The sequence below is a fragment of the Pseudorca crassidens genome, unplaced genomic scaffold (genome assembly GCF_039906515.1).
Source record: "Pseudorca crassidens isolate mPseCra1 unplaced genomic scaffold, mPseCra1.hap1 Scaffold_164, whole genome shotgun sequence".
NCBI classification, from domain to species: Eukaryota; Metazoa; Chordata; class Mammalia; order Artiodactyla; family Delphinidae; genus Pseudorca; species Pseudorca crassidens.
The window spans coordinates 114,275-129,501 of NW_027136091.1; the positions used below are offsets into that span (position 1 = coordinate 114,275).

Sequence of the window (15,227 nt, forward strand, 5' to 3'; positions counted from 1 at the left end):
CACAGCTTGGCTGGGAAGTTCTGATTCATCAGCTGTATTCACCAGATACTGCACCTTCGGATTTCCATTTATTTTGGTCTTAACAAAATTATCTTAATGGAAGACTGTAAAAGGCACTTGGAATAGTTCTTTGCTCAAAAAATAAAAAGTTTGGGGAAGATGGAATTATGAATTTGCCTGAAAAATGGCAGAAGGTAGTGAAACAAAAGGGTGAATACGTTGTTCAATAAAGTTCTTGGTGAAAATGAAGAATTATTATTACTTAATAATAAAAGTAATTATTATTACTTTTATTATTACTTAAAAACCAAAGGAACTTTTTGGCCAACCCAATATCATTGCTTAGAAGTAAAAGAGGCTCATAATTAGCTATCACTTTGGCTAGTCTGGCTTATTTGTTTAGAAGAGGGACCAAGGTTGTCATTCCCAAGGAGTCTGATCTGTTAAATGCTATGTCCTTATTAGGCAGTTGTTTTAGTTGTACCTTGATAGTCATTACCATGCATGACACTATGTTTCATGTCATATTATAGTTATAGTTATATAATATATAGTTATAATTATAGTCATATGTTTTGGATTGATTTTCCTAGCCAATATAATAATTCCTATTTGGCCTATAAGACTAGTGACATGAAATTAAAGTCCCTAATTGGTAATACAATTTCCAATTTAGTAGAAGATCCTGTTGTATTCCTCTAGCAGAAATGTTTCCCATTTCTGATTTGAAGGAACCAGAAATTCTAACCCAGAAGAATATAATATTGGGGGGACAGAATCAAATTTTATAAATGAATCTCTGGGTATTATTTTAAGGGAGATAATTTCTACTCTTCACACATTCCCTTGGCTCCCAGAGGTGTGTATTATAGCTTTAGCAAGCAATTTTATACAGTGGATTTTGTTTCAAGGTGTATACCAGATCAAAGAGGACAGTGCCAGAGCCTGTGCCTTGGATGAGGTTTCATCACTGTGTTCCAATATTCTATCAGGCTGACTGTTTCCAAGAGATAGGGTTCAATGCTATGCATTGGTTCCAGGCAATATTTGTGTGATACCACGTTGATACAATGGGTGTTTGAAGGCAACAGACTCTGATGCTGGTATGGATACTGTGAACAGGGAGGGTAAACCCTCATCTGGAGTATATGTCAAGCCCAGTAAAGACAAATTACTGCTTCCTCCAAGTTGGAAATAGTCCAATATAAATGACAGCCTTCAGGTGGCCAAAATAATAGTGCTATTTTGAGGCCCAATATCTGTCTCTGCTATCATTTTAAACATTCAGCAATGGCAGTAACTGAATCAGCCTCACTGAGAGAAATTCCATGTTATTGGACATATGAATATCTTCCACCTCTGCCACCATGATCCCTCTGTTCATGGGATTTGGGGACGCTCAATAGAGAAGTTGTCTGACATGCAAAATATGGGTGATCCTGACACATGATACTGTAGAAGATGGTGATTTCTGGCAGGTATTATTGTGACATGAAAAATCCTCATAGTTCATGTCCCTCCCATAAGCCCATCATGCATTTCTTCCCTGAAACTTGTTTTTAGTGGTCCTGTCTTGTTTAGTTCAGGTCCTGATGAAATGACCCTGAAAGTATCCACAGTCCAGAAATTCATGTATGTAAAAACCCCAGACTACCTCTAATCCACAGGAAGTGGATAGAAAGGTATACTCCTCACTGTGAAGATTTTCCTTCACTATTATATCTTCGAGGCATCCTTAAATGTGGCTCTTATGTGTCTCCACTATTCATCTGACTACTGCCAATATATTGTGGAAACCCATCTGTGAATCAGTCCCAAGTCCCTTCTTTTTTATCAGTCGGCCGTAGGAAGGTTTTCATAAAGCCGCAGATTTGGATTAAGGATGAGCAACAATGCAGCAGAGGTAGTTGTCATGGGACTCTGTTCATGTAATTTACTTGTGCTTTCTAGACCTGATTAAGTCTGGTTTAACTAAAGGATGGCTGCAGGACACACATGACTTATTAACATGGTTGATGAGATCAAACATAGCTCATGGTGAGCATTAAAATATCAATTAATTTGTGGTCCTGGTTAGGAAATCTTTCACTTCTAGGATGTGGTAGCATCCCAGGTGCTATAAACAAATAAGGAGTAGTTCTATGACAAAGAATGCATATTCTTTCCCCCAAACCTTAGAAATTACTGCTACTCTCATATTAGGGCTTGATATATATCATCTAGCATCCTTACTTTTCTTGGTATATCACTGAATATGCTACAGTGTACAACACAAGAAAAAGAAAAAGTTTACCATAGCCTGGAAATGTGGCTTTTTTCCCTCTGGAACTTACTTTAATTTAGCAAACTTTCAGGTAACCCAGTGAATAGGTTGGAACAGTTTTCCAAGTGTAGTCAGTGTTTTTCAAAATCTAGAGTTGTCAACCAAGACCTGGGTCTTTTACTTAATGGTTGGAGGTACAAGGATAAAGATCTTATCCATGTAAAAGGATAGTGAATATGTAATGAGAATATATATGTATCTTACATGGCATCTAGGGAACTTGACACTTCCAGCTCAACAGATCAATTTAACTTGATGCAATCAATATAGCAAATTACTGGTATCTTCTATGGATTATTGAGGTTATAAATGCCCTATATACAGTATTATATAGAAAGCAAGAGAGTTGACATAATACTTATATAAAACCATGAAGGTGGAATTATCGTCCTTGGTCCTTACCATATAAACACACACACATAGACACACACACACTTAATGGAGATTGAAAATTTACTTATTTATTATTTTCCAAACCAATAGATGCACACCTAAATCTCCAATGATAATGTCTATGATAAGCTTTTCTAGTCAGGGTATCACATGTAGACATAGCAGTTTCAATTCAAAATCAGGCTACCACCTGTTAAATATACAGGAGTCCATGTTTATGTGCCATGATCCATCACTGTTGTGCTAAAGCCATGTAAGAAAATTAAATGGGGATATCCAGGAATCACAACTACTACATTTTTCATATCTTTGACAGTAATACACATCTCTTCAATAATTCCAGAAATGCAGTATTGCTGTTGATTTCAAGCTTGTTGGAATGGGAGACAAGTTCAGTTTAGTTTCGTTTGGCTTTCCTACACAAATTTGAAAAGCAAGACAAGGGATGTTCTATCACTAACTGTGTTTTCCCCACTTATATATCAGGAACGGGATAAATATCCACAAATTTCATTATGAACCAGTGAGCACACTGTGAGTTGGGCTTGGGTCAGAACTCAGTTTATCACCTGACCTCCATATCTCTCATGCTAACAACTTGAGAGGGTATCATTTCTGTTTAATAGATGTTATTGATACCTCAGACCACTTATCTAGATGTTTTCGTAGTGTCTGAATGTTACTCCAAGTCAGTGTCAGATTCAATAATTCAGTTGCTGATTCAAGACTCTTATAAGATACACATATGCATGTGCATGTGTGCACACACACACACATCCATTCATTCATCTATCTGTCATCTACCTATCTATATCTATAAATATTTTTTGACATAGCATTAAGTGAAAGAAGTGTGAGAACATTTCCCAGTTTGTGGATTTTCAATTTTCCCTGGTGAAGACTGAGTTGCTATATTTATAGAAGCTTGAGAAACTGGAGTTACTAGGTCTTCTTAATGATTCATACATTTTATCATAGTAAATATCTTTTAATCCCTGATAGTATTTTTGACTTCTTTTTCTGATATTATTATAACTAAATCCATTTCTTTTTGATCAGTATTCTCCCCTTAGATTCTTTCTGTCACTTATACTTCAGACTTTCTATGTCCTGTTAAATTGGGTATGTCATAAATAAATAATAATAATTGTCTATTTAGCTAAATTAAATCTTACATTTAATGTTTTTATTGTGATTTTAATTTTAACATTTTTCTTTCTTAAGAACTGCATTGGATATTTTGCAAATAGATATAGACTTTTTCTTGATTTTGTCTTTTATAAAATAACTTTATATAATTTCTTTACATTTAGAACTGATTTTTCAAAAATCACTGGATTTATTGAAAGGCATGGTATGTATATCAGTTCCTCTTTTTTTTAGCTGACTTTTATTTATGTTTGACTTCATTTCATCTACAGTTCATATTTGATATTGAGGTTATTTTTTTTTTCAATTCAGTTTGCTGAAATTCTGAGGGCTTAAGTAGAGAATAATTTCCTCTAAAATAGGTCTAAATGTGCTTCTTCTGGGTTCCAAGGAAGACTATTAACCTGGGAAACTATCTTGAGCTTAACTTCAATTTATCAGTATATGATTTTTATGATTAGAGATCTACTTCTAATTTGAACTTCAGACCCAAGTGAGATCTGTAATTGCAAACATGCAGGGTATATTATTATTAACCCCCATCCACAGCATAAAAATATGATTTCTGGGGCTTCCCTGGTGGCACAGTGGTTGAGAGTCCACCTGCCGATGCAGGGGACACGGGTTCGTGCCCTGGTCGGGGAAGATCCCACATGCCGCGGAGTGGCTGGGCCCGTGAGCCATGGCCACTGAGCCTGTGCGTCCAGAGCCTGTGCTCCGCAACGGGAGAGGCCACAACACTGAGAGGCCCGCGTACAGAAAAAATATATATATGATATCTTACAGCCTTCCATTAGTGATAGGCACATTTTTGTACCCTCCTGTTTTAGCCCCCAGTGAGACTCTGCACTTAATATACAGGTGTAAGATTCATCCCCAACTTAGCAAAAGTCCATGATTTAGTCAGTTTTTCCTAAACTGTTATTGAATTTGCCTCTAAGACAGTCTCAGATTTCTTTGACTAAAATCACTTCTCTGATTACAAGTCATCTTTTGTTGCTTTTATTGTTTTGTGTTTTATTTCTTTGGTGGGAGAACTTAATTGCCTGCCTTATCTTCTTACAATCTCAGCAATTCATTAACTTTTATGTTATTTTATCCTCTCTCTAGTAATACTGTGGACTGGTATTCTTTTTTTTTTTTTCTTTTGCGGTACATGGGCCTCTCACTGTTGTGGCCTCTCCCGTTATGGAGCACAGGCTCCGGACGCGCAGGCTCAGCGGCCATGGCCACGGGCCTAGCCGCTCCACAGCATGTGGGATCTTCCTGGACTGGGGCATGAACCCATGTCCCCTGCATTGGCAGGCGGGCTCTCACCAACTGCACCACCAGGGAAGCCCTGGACTGGTATTCTTTTTAAAACCTACTCTAATATACTTATTTATATATTTTATAAAAGGTATGTTTATATTCTTAATATCAATTTTTTTTTCTTTTTAGCACCTTGGTGAAATCCACCATGTACAGACAGACATAAGAAAGACCAGGAGTTTATTCATCATCAGAAACTCATCCTATTAGAAACACCATGTATTGGATAATGGGATAATATCTAATTGACCCAATCAGATTCTGTAGTAGATAGAATTCCCTTGGAAACAGACTCTAAGAATATGAGATTTGTATGTAGTAGAGCTATTAATGTGTGTTCTTGGGAACAATATCTGTTAATAATATAGTAAAACAATGCAGGAAGAAATACAACATAGTTCTCCAAAGAAAATACATCTAAAGTTAGTTGAATTTCCCGAATGTCTTGTAATCATGAAAAACTATATATGGAGTCCCTATGATTACTGTACTTACCTATGGGGTAGTACTGCTCTTATATTTCCATCAGTTCTATCAATCTTCATGTCCTAAGCCTTAATACATTTTTTTATCAAGAAATCCAGTAATTTCCTAGTGTCCTTACAGTAGATACGGTTGTTTGCTTAAGCCATAGCATTGCTTCCTTTTACATACAACTCTGATTTTGATTAGATATCAACCTTCCCACAGGCAGCTTGGATATCCATAGGCTGTGGATGACACATTGGAAACCAATAACATGTCATTCAAACATTCTGGTTAAGCTGTCATTCTACTTGTCAGTGATCTTTTTTTTTTTCAGGAATAGAAATGTAGTGAAATTCAGATCACAGAGAATCATAAAGAAATTTGTTTTTGGAAAAATCATTTCTCTGTAATTAGCAATGATTTCCAGAAACATTTCTTCTTCTATCACTGATGTGAAGGAAAATGCAGGTAATCATGATCATTCTTGGCAGTAATTCTACAAGTATGTACAGAACCAATTTTAGGGTGGCATCAATACTGTGGCCAGGAGAGCTGAGAGATAGTAAAACTTGAGCCTTTATAATACTAATGAGCTCCTAAATTGATAAATTCTGAAGATTGTCTTTCTCCTAGACTTCTTCTGTATCAGCCTAATCATAGCAATCATATTTAAGCTGTTTGAATCAGAGTTCCTTGAGTCAGCATCCTAAATGAATAAAATATTTGTGTAGAAATGGAAATCTGAAAATAACATTCTAAAATATGGAATTGAGTAAAATTGATACAAGGCAATAAGGATAATATTTTTCTGTCACAGGAATCTGAAAATACTAGTTATTCTACAGAAAAGTTCTGTTTAACTATTGCCTGTTGTATATTGAGATGTATCAACTTTTGATGATGGCTGAGTCATCATGAATCCTAGTAGGAAATATTTATGAGATTGAACTAGGTTGAATCTTTTCTTTGGCATTACATAACACCTTAAATATGAGAAAACTTTTGTCTGCAAGTGACTCATAGGAAATCTGAGCGAGAAAAATATGTCTCTGCTAAGATAGGTCATCTTCACTTATGCATTATAATCAAAACAATTGGAAGTTTAGTAATCAGGGGCCTGGATGATTTAGAAAAGCTAAGGCTTGTAAGAACGATACTCTAAATGTTTGGGAATTTGAGAGAAAATAAGATTAGAACAAAACACTTGTCCCCCCCAAACCTCTTCCAAGCACTTCCTGTAAAGCATTGTGTGACTGATGAAGGGCACAGTCTGATAATTGTGAAGATACAGCTGTCTAAAGCAGCGATATTCGTGCCAGAGGCAGTTGGTTAAATCACCTGGTAACTGAGACCAAGAGGAAAGGAAAGTGTTACATTAAGGTCTCATGGCACAGACAGAGCACAGAGCTTGTTATCATAAACCAGAAACTTCCAGATTCATAGGCCCAAATAATTGCTGATTGTGTATTAGTATTCATGCAGTTAATTGAAAACAAGTAGACTGTATAACTAGTTTTAAAAGAAATGTATACCAAAGTGACCCCAAGCCTGGTTAGAGTATATGATTGCTAAACCTTCTAAAGTAAACACTAGTCCCAAGAATTTTCACCTACAGAAAGTACGTTGCTAAAGTGGTGCAGACCCAGAAAAGAAATTTTACACTGTCCACTCTAAGGTCACAGAGACAACAGACATGGCTATACTCTGAGAGAGGAGAATAAAAGCTCTCTGATTCACAAGCTATGAAAATCACTTCACTGACAGAACAGGAAGTTTTTGTATCCCTGTCCAACAAGTAAAGTATATTATAGACAACTGCATATTTTCCCATTGTCCACCTTTACAAAAGGGAGTTCTTTATTGTAATTATCATGCTTTTTTACCACTTTGTGTACAGTTAAGGAAGATAAATCACCTTATCACTGGACCATTGGGAGCCATGTCAGAGGACTGAATACTACCCAGAGATCTTGTACTTCAGAATAAATGCAGTAATTGACTTTGGATTTTCTCCCTTTGGGAAGGACTTAAGACATATTTCAAGTGGGCACGAATTTTTTTTAAATGTATTGTAGAATGTGTGGAATGAAAATATGTATGTGGAATAAGTTCTTGGATAGCCAAAGAGCGTGTAATATTGGATTTTAATTGTTGCTTATCCATTTATATTCCATATTCCCCCTTCATTTCCCTACTAGAAACTGAATTCATTTTCCCCAAATACCCAGTTCATCCTATGAAGCTTATATAACTTAGTAGAGACTGAGTGGGCTCTGTTTAGTCTGAACCAATCACAATATTTATCTTTACACCTCTCAGTGATTGGTTGGAAAATAGACATGGAATTTACTGAGAATTAAAAGAATTGGGAAGTCAGCTAAGGGCTTCTGGGAAAGTTCTTCTTTGCTCTTCAGTCAAGAACCTAAGAACAGGAATAAGCCTCTAAAACTGATTGCTACTGGCAGTCACCTTGTAACCCTGAGGGCAACCAGTCTTAGCATAAAACCAACCTGAAGACAAAAAAGATAAAAGACAGATAAAACCGATGACTCTGATGACTTCATTAAGTCATGTATTCAGTGAGCTTAGAAATCTGCTCCAGCTTCCAGTTTTATGAGACAATAGATGATCTCATTGTTTTAGCAAGTTTATATAGAATTCCTATTAATTAATCCAAAAGCATTCTAAATAATATAATCATATTCCCCATCTATTCCCTCTGGAAAACCTAGAGGGTGCTTGTGAAGAGATTCTATATAGGACAGTTTTCCAGGGGTATCCACAGCAATTCCATACGTCAAGCATCTCTGTGGCCTAGTTTTACAGAAAACTAAGTGCTTTTTACTCCATTCTGTCCTCTTTTATGATAACCCCCTGTAAAACTGGATGGTCTATATATGTCTGTACTTCATTTCTGGACTATTCAGGTACTGAGCCATGTGACTTCAGGTTTTCTTGAAGAGCAAAAAATTACACTGGGTATTTATTTCAGTGTCTGGACAGCTCATGATAAGAATATTCTATTTCATTTTAGTTTTGTCAATAGGGAAGGTTGTGTGCCCAGAGGAGAATGATAATCAAAACAGTAAAATGTTTTCTCATGCTTGAGAATACTAATGCTGTTAAATATTTCTTCTGAAACACTATGTGTAATGAATGACTGGAATTCAATCCTAGGTATAAACTTTAATTTACTCCATCTTTCCCCAGTTTTTATACTTACATTTTTTATTGTCCTTTGCTTTTGTAAGTAATGCCTCTATAAATATGTTTATACAAAATCAGTATTATTCAATAGAATTATTTTTGAATTCCTATCTTAGCAAGATGCTTATGTATTTCAAATTTAGTACTAGGTATTCATTAGTAAATTTGATTCTTGTTATCATGGAGCTTACAAAGTACTGAGGAGAGAGATGCAAAATAAAATCTCACAATAACATATTTTTCTGTGATGAATACTATCCAAAAAATGTATAGTATTTTATGAGACTAAGAGTGAAAGAACAAACGTGTTTTCCATTAAGAAAAAATCTGAGAGAGACCTTCAAGATTGCAGAGGAGTAACACCTTCCTCCCCACAAATACATCAAAAGTACTTCTACATGTGGAACAACTCCTACAGAACACCTACTGAACACAGGCAGAAGACCTCAGACTTCCCAAAAGGCAAGAAAATCCTCATGTACCTGGAGAGGGCAAAGAAAAAAGAAAAACCAGAGACAAAAGAATAGGAATGGGACCTGCACCTCTGGGAGGGAGCTGTGAAGGAGGAAAAGTTTCCACACACTAGGAAGCCACTTCACTGGCAGAGATGGGGGCGGGGTGTGTGTGTGGGGAGGCTTCAGAGTCACGGAGGAGAGTGCAGCAACGGGTGCAGAGGGCAAAGCGGAGAGATTCCTGCAAAGAGGCTCGGTGCTGACCAGCACTCACTAGCCTGAGACGCTTTGCTCACTCGCCGGGGGGCTGGGGACTGGGAGCTGAGGATCGGGCTTCCGAGGTCAGATCCCAGGGAGAGGACTGGGGTTGGCGGCGTGAAGACAGCGTGAAGGGGTTAGTGCACCACAGCTAGCCAGGAGGGAGCCCAGGAAAAAGTCCGGACCTGCCTAAGAGGCCAGAAACCGTTGTTTCGGGATGCACGAGGAGAGGCGCTTCCTGCTCTGTGTGCCCACAGATGGTAGAGCACAGCCTAAGCAAGCTCCACAGATGGGCATGAGCCGCAGCTATCATCTCAGACCCCAGAGTCAGGCACGGACCACTAATGCTGCCACCACTGCCACCAAAAATCCTGTGTGCAAGCACAGGACACTACCACACTCCCCCAGGAGCCTGTGTAGCCTGCCACTGCCAGTGTCCCATGATCCAGGGACAACTTCTCCAGGAGAACACAAGGCATGGCTCAGGCTGTTGCAATGTCACGTCAGCTTCTCCCCCTGCAGGATCACCCCACATTCCAATTATGACTATCATACCTTTCCTCCTCTCTGACCTGTGTGATCAAGAGAGCCCTAATAAACCGCTGCTTTAATCCTTTCCTGTCTGGGCGGGGAACAGATGCCTGAGGGTGGCCTACACACAGAGGCAGGGCCAAAACCAAAGCTGAACCCCAGGAGCTGTGCGAGCAGAGGTTAGAAAGGGAAATTTCTCCGTGCATCCTCAGGAGCAGTGGATTAAATCCCTGCAGTCGACCTGATAAACCCTGCATCTGTGAAATACCTGAATAGACAATGAATGTTCCCAAAATTGAGGTGGTGGACTTTGGGAGCAACTGTAGATTTGGGGTTTGCTTTCTGAATCTGATTTGTTTTTGGTTTTATGCTTAACTTAGTTTAATTTTTAGTGCTTGTTATCATTGGTGGATTTGTTTATGAGTTTGGTTGCTCTCTTTTTTTTTCTTTTAATGAGTGTGTGTGTGTGTGTGTGTGTGTGTGTGTGTGTGTGTGTTTCTTTGTGTGATTTTGTCTGTTTAGGTTTACTTTTACCTTTTAACCTAGAGTTCTGTCCATTTATCTGTTATTTTTGTTAATTTTTTTTGCTTGTTTGTCTTTTCTTTTAATGAATGTGTGTGTCTATGTTTCTTTGTTTGATTTTATCTGTTTAGTTTTGCTTTGACCATTTGTTTTGGGGTTCTATCTGTTTGTTTGTTTGTTTTCTTCCTTTTCTTTCAAGGCATACGGATGGCAGGGTCTTGGTGATACAGCCAGGTGTTGCACCTGGGCTTCTGAGGAGGGACAGCCAAGTCCAGGACATTGGACAACCAGAGACCTCCCAGCCCCATGTAGTATTAATTGGCAAGAGCTCCCCCAGAGATCTCCATCTCAACACTAAGACCTAACTCCACCCAATGGCCAGCAAGCTCCAGTGCTGTATGCCCCATGCCAAACAACTAGCAAGACAGGAACACAACCCCACTCATTAACAGAGAGGCTGCCTAAAGTCATACTAAGTTCACTGACACCACAAAACACACCACCGGATGGAACCCTGCCCACCAGAAGGACAAGATCCAGCCCCATCCACCAGAACACAGGCTCCAGTCCCCTCCAACAGGAAGCCTACACAGCCACTGAACCACACTCAACCACTGGAGATAAACACAAAAATAGCAGGAATGATGAACCTGCAGCCTGTGCAAAGGAGATCCCAAACAGAGTAACTGAAACAAAACGAGAAGACAGAGAAATGTGTAGCAGATAAAGGAGCAAGGTAAAAACCCACCAGACCAAACAAATGAAAGGGAAATAGGCAGTCTACCTAAAAAAGTATTCAGAGTAATGATAGTAAAGATCCAAAATCTCTGAAATAGAATGGAGAAAATACAAGAAACGTTTAACAAGGACCTAGAAGAACTAAAGAGCAAACAAATGATGATGAACAACAAAAGAAATGAAATTTAAAATTCTCTACAAGGAATCAATAGCAGAATAACTGAGGCAGAAGAATGGATAAGTGACCTGGAACATAGAATGGTGAAAATAACTGCCACAGAGCAGAATAAAGAGAAAAGAATGAAAAGAATTGAGGACAGTCTCAGAGACCTCTGGGACAACATTAAACACACCAACATTCAAATTACAGTGGTCCCAGAAGAAGGAGAGAAAAAGAAAGCGTCTGAGAAAATATATGACGAGATTACAGTTGAAAACTTCCCTGATGTGTGAAAGGAAATAATCAAGTCCAGGAAGCACAAAGAGTCCCATACAGGATAAATTCAAGGAGAAACATGTCAAGACACATATTAATCAAACTATCAAAAATTAAATACAAAGAAAAAATATAATAATCAGCAAGGGAAAAGCAAGAAATAACATACAAGGGAATGTCCATAAGGTTAACAGCTGATCTTCCAGCAGAAACACTGCAAGGCAGAAGGGAGTGACAGACATATTTAAAGTGCTGAAAGGGAAAAACCTACAACCAAGATTCCTCTACCCAGCAAGGATCTCATTCAGATTCAACAGAGAAATTAAAAGATTTACAGACAAGCAAAAGTTAAGAAAATTCAGCATTACCAAACCAGCTTTACAACAAATGCTAAAGGAACTTCTCTAGGCAGGAAACACAAGAAAAAGAAAAGACCTACAATAACAAATCCAAAACAATTAATTAATATCAATAATTACCTTAAATGTAAATGGATTAAATGCTCCAACCAAAAGACACAGACTGTCTGAATGGATACAAAAACAAGACCAATATATGTGCTGTCTATAAGAGACCCACTTCAGACCTAGGGACATATACAGACTGAAAGTGAGAGGATGGAAAAAGATACACCATGCAAACAGAAATCAAAAAAAAAAGCTGGAGTAGCAATTCTCAAATCAGATAAAATAGACTTTAAAATAAAGACTATCAAGGGATCAATCCAAGAAGATGATATAACAACTGTAAATATTTATGCACCCAAAATAGGAGCAACTCAATACATAAGGCAAATGCTAACAGCCATAAAATGGGAAATCAACAGTAACACAGGAATAGTAGGGAACTTTAACACCCCACTTTCACCAATGGACAGATCATCCAAAATGAAAATAAATAAGGAAACACAAGCTTTAAATAACAAATTAGACCAGACACACTTAATTGATATTTATAAGACATTCCAACCAAAAACAAAAGAATACACTTTCCTCTGAAGTGCACATGGAATATTCTCCAGGATAGATCATATCTTGGGTCACAAATCAAGCCTTGGTAAATTTAAGAAAATTGAAATTGTATCAAGTATCTTTCCTTTTCACAACACTATGAGACTAGATATCAATTACAGGAAAAAAATTTGTAAAAATACAAATGCATGGAAGTTAAATTATATGCTACTAAATAACCAAGAAATCACTGAAGAAATCAAAGAGGAAATAAAAAAATACCTAGAGACAAATGACAATGAAAACATGACGGCCAAAAACCTATGGGATGCAACAAAATCAATTCTAAGAGGGAAGTTTATAACAATACAATCCTACCTTAAGAAACAAGAAAAATCCAAACAACCTAACCTTACACCTAAAGCAATTAGAGAAAGAGGAAAAAAACAACACCCAAAATAGCAGAAGGAAATAAATCATAAAGATCAGATAAGAAAGAAATGAAAAAGAAATGAAGGAAACAATAGCAAAGATCAATAAAACTAGAAGCTGGTTCTTTGAGAAGATAAACAAAATTGATAAACTATTAGCCAGACTCATTAGGAAAAAAAGGGAGAAGACTCAAATCTACAGAATTAGAAAGGAAAAAGGAAAAATAACAACTGACACTGCAGAAACACAAAGGATCATGAGAGACTACTACAAGCAACTCTATGCCAATAAAATGGACAACCTGGAAGAAATGGACAAAATTCTTAGAAAAGTACAACCTTCCAAGACTGAACCAGGAAGATATAGAAAATATAAACAGATGAATCACAAGCTCTGAAATTGAAACTGTGATTTAAAATCCTCCAACAAACAAAAGCCCAGGACCAGATGGCTTCACAGGTGAATTCTATCAAACATTTAGAGAAGAGCTAACACATATCCCTCTCAAACGTTTCCAAAATATAGCAGAGGGAGGAACACTCCCAAACTCGTTCTACGAGGCCACCATCAGCCTGCTACCAAAACGAGAAAAGATGTCACAAAAAAACAAAACTACATGCCAATATCACTGATGAACATAGATGCAAAAATACTCAACAAACTTCTAGCAAACAGAACCCAACAGCACATTAAAAGGGTCATGCAGCATGATCAAATGGGGTTTATCCCAGGAATGCAAGGATTCTTCAATATATGCAAATCACTCAAAGTGATGCATCATATTAACAAATTGAAGCATAAAAGCCATATGATAATCTCAATAGATACAGAAAAAGCTTTTGACAAAATTCAACACCCATTTATGATAAAAACTTTCCAGACAGTGGCCATAGAGGAAACCTACCTCAACATAATAAAGACCGTATATGACAAACCCACAGCCAACATCATCCTCAATGGTGAAAAACTGAAACCATTTCCTCTAAGATCAGGAACAAGACAAGGTTGCCCACTCTCACCACTGTTATTCAACACAGTTTTGGAAGTTTTAGCCACAGCCATCAGAAAAGAAAAAGAAATAAAAGGAATCCAAATTGGAAAAGAAGAAGTAAAGCTGTCACTGTTTGCAGATGACATGATAGTATACATAGAGAACCTTAAAGATGCTACCAGAAAACTACTAGAGCTAATCAATAAATTTGGTAAAGTAGCAGATACAAAATTAATGCAAAGAAATCTCTTGCATTCCTATACACTAATGATGAAAAATCTGAAAGAGAAATTAAGGAAACACCCCCATTTACCATTGCAACAAAAAGAATAAAATACCTAGGAATAAGCCTACCTAAGGAGACAAAAGACCTGTTTGCAGAAAACTGTAAGACACTAATGAAAGAAATTAAAGATGATACAAACACATGGAGAGATATACCGTGTTCTTGGATTGGAAGAATCAACATTGTGAAAATGACTATACTACCCAAAATAATCTACAGATTCAATGCAATCCCTATGAAACTACCAATGGCATTTTTTACAGAAGTAGAAACAAAAATTTTACAATTTATATGGAAACACAAAAACCCTGAATAGCCAAAGCAATCTTGAGAAAGAAAAACAGAGCTGGAGGAATCAGGCTCCCTGACTTCAGACTATACTACAAAGCTACAGTAATCAAGACATTATGATACTGGAACAAAAACAGAAATATAGATCAATGGAACAGGATAGAAAGCCCAGAGATAAACCCATTCACATATGGTCACCTTATTTTTGATAAAGGAGGCAAGAATAGACAATGGAGAAAAGACAGCCTCTTCAATAAGTGGTGCTGGGAAAACTGGACAGCTACATGTAAAAGAATGAAATTAGAACACGTCTTAACACCATACACAAAAATAAACTCAAAATGGATTAAATACCTAAATGTAATTCCAGACACTGTAAAACTCTTAGAGGAAAGCATAGGCAGAACACTATGACATAAATCACAGCAAGATCCTTTTAGATCCACCTCCTAGAGAAATAGCAATAAAAACAAATGGGACCCAAATGAA

General features: G+C 37.3%; 1 long non-coding RNA gene across 2 annotated transcripts in view; it reads left to right on the forward strand.

Annotated features, from left to right (window-relative positions):
- The first annotated feature begins 6,035 nt into the window (after window positions 1–6,035).
- LOC137218100 (uncharacterized) overlaps window positions 6,036–15,227 on the forward strand; it is a 38,219-nt gene continuing 29,027 nt past the window's right edge. For both annotated transcript variants that reach the window (XR_010940463.1, XR_010940462.1), the window contains exon 1: window positions 6,036–6,112. This is a non-coding gene — a long non-coding RNA (uncharacterized lncRNA). The remainder of the gene's footprint in view (window positions 6,113–15,227) is intronic.